At 39.2% G+C, this 2,500-nt stretch overlaps 1 long non-coding RNA gene across 1 annotated transcript in view; it reads right to left on the reverse strand.

Annotated features, from left to right (window-relative positions):
- Positions 1-99: 99 nt before the first annotated feature.
- The window catches only part of LOC143024326 (uncharacterized), a 48,452-nt gene continuing 46,051 nt past the window's right edge, over positions 100-2,500 (reverse strand). Inside the window, exon 3 of the long non-coding RNA XR_012966281.1 lies at positions 100-1,035. This is a non-coding gene — a long non-coding RNA (uncharacterized LOC143024326). The remainder of the gene's footprint in view (positions 1,036-2,500) is intronic.

The following is a 2,500-nucleotide window of genomic DNA, read 5'->3' on the forward strand; positions in this document are numbered from 1 at the left end:
ACTGGATAGTATATATATATACATGTATGTAATTTTTTGCACGCATATGAGAAATTAATTCTAAATAACATGTGTCGTTATTTCTTGCATTATTAGTGAGTAATATATTTTGTAATCGCGATATTTTTCCGTGTATGATATCTTCGACGACTTTACGTCACCAGGATTGCCGTTGACCGTAAGATAGCTATCAAGAGTCGTTCATATAATTGCTACTTGTATAATCTGCCGACTTTTACATCTTCTTTATCTACATTATTATCACTTGCATATTTTTCCACAACTTTTCTTTTTATCGTCGTCACCTTTGCACAACCATTGACAGTATGAGTTATAGTGTATCCTCACTATCACTTTTGTCATCTTCACTACGGTCAAATGGAATCCTAATTACTGTCACCATGAATATACATTATTGGTCTCCAAGAATACAAAGATTTATGTCAAACTGAAGTCAGGGAAATGTAAATTTAGGGTATGTTCCCTCCAAACGGAAAGCCAGGAGAGCAGAGAAGAGTATGATATTTATTATCTGTGTCGCATAATGAAGAAAACATGCAATTATCACCAGTTGATGCCGCAGAAAATATATGTGATGATCAGGAGGAGGAGGAGAAGGAGGAGGAGGTGGAGGAGGAAGAGGAGGAGAAGGTAGTGGTGGTGGTTGGGGTTGGGGCAAAGGAGGAGGAGGAGGAGTGGGAATGAGAGAGGAGAAAATATGATAAAATTTGTTTACTGGAAACCTGCAGCCTCCATTGGTATGAGGTCACTCCTCTCCAACGACTGAAAGAAGTAGAAGGGGAGCAGTCACCGGTTGCCATGACTTCTCAAGTGAGAAGTTGGAAGGAATACAATCAAAACTGTTAGAGATTATATGCCCGGTCTGCAGACCGAAAGCCAGCCCCTCGGGGTTGTACCTCCAGATGATGGTGGAGGCGGATGGACGGGTTTGTTTTGAAAATGAGAACGAGGAATATGAGACTCGTTGCCGTCCATCGTGCAAGAATCACCAATAGCAAGTTCCCGTTACTGATTCTGAGGAAGAAAAAGGTTAAATTAGTTAGAATATTCCTGTGTAGTGATTTTTTTTTTTTTTTATAATAAGAACTTAGGAGGAAGGACGGCTAAGTCAACGCGAAGAGAGATGGTACAAGTTCAGAATACAAATGAGATTGAATAAGAAAGTAAGATAATAATGTTTCCCAAGAAGAACAATAGAGATTTAACACAAATTACCAGGAGAGCGTGCACCCAGACCATGGCTAAATCTAAAGAAAATAAAAAGAAAAAATTGCAACTGGATGCATAAAAAAGAAATGAGAAATACAAAATCAATCAAAGTTTTGATGAAGAGGCGTGTAAGTACCAAAAACTCGTCTTTTCATGCTATTACGAAAAAAGAAAATTAATAAATAGTATCTCTTATTTTCATGCGCATATTCCAAATGATACACACACCTTTACATACAACGTGTTGTACACAAACATGAAAAACAAACAAACAAACAAACAAAGTACAAGGACGCAGTCACCCACAAAAGCTATTTATAGCTTTGATCAGAATTAGAAACACCCACAGCATTCGAAAGTTTAAGATTGAAAGACAATATAATCTACACAAAGTAAAACAAGAAACGTAAAATTACGAGGTTTGACTCAATCCTGTAAATAAAACCTAAGTAAATCAGCCTTATTTAAATTAAAGAATAAATAGAAGCACACAAGATTATATCTGCGGGTTGTTTTTCATAATTACACATGTACACACACATCCAAGCTGTTCTAGAATGGCTATCTGGAGACAGAAAATGACCACCTTTGCCAAATCCTGTAAATAACGACCAAATAAATAACCCTCGTTTAGCACAGAAATAAATAGATACACAATCGCATACGGAATGTATCTTCCGTAATTGTGGATATACGCGCAACCAGTAAGCTTTGTTTATATGTGCGCACGGGCGGTGACTCGCCGTAATTTAGGTCCGCATCAAGTGCAAACAGAAACAAAGCTCTCAAATTTGATGAACAACGACTATGAGCCGACGAGAAAGAAAGCAATCTGCAGCCAAGGACAGCAATACTAGGGGGGAAGCAGCGAGTGAACTAGTAACCACAGTTATTACACACGTCAAGTCGCACTCGACGAGGGGCGAGAGGTGAAGGGAGGGACGGAGGAGAGGACGAGGAGGATAGGGGGAGGCGAAGCAGGCTGAGGAAAAGTAAGGAATGAAGAAAACGGAGTCGCGACGGTTGATCATCTCACGGGAAACATGCAATGATGAATAACCTAAAGCAATTGTGAAGTTTGCGGAAATTTACAACAGTTAAACGGTTAATGGGGATTTCCTTTACCGATTCTCCTGCAGGCCCCTCCTGAAATGAACGATTGTGAATAACTTGATTTTGATAGCTTTTAAAGTTTTGTTACACTGTACAGTATGCACACACACACACACACACACACACACACACACACACACACACACACACACACACA

Source organism: Oratosquilla oratoria, chromosome 4 (assembly GCF_046742065.1).
Source record: "Oratosquilla oratoria isolate Oo_2021 chromosome 4, ASM4674206v1, whole genome shotgun sequence".
NCBI lineage: Eukaryota > Metazoa > Arthropoda > Malacostraca > Stomatopoda > Squillidae > Oratosquilla > Oratosquilla oratoria.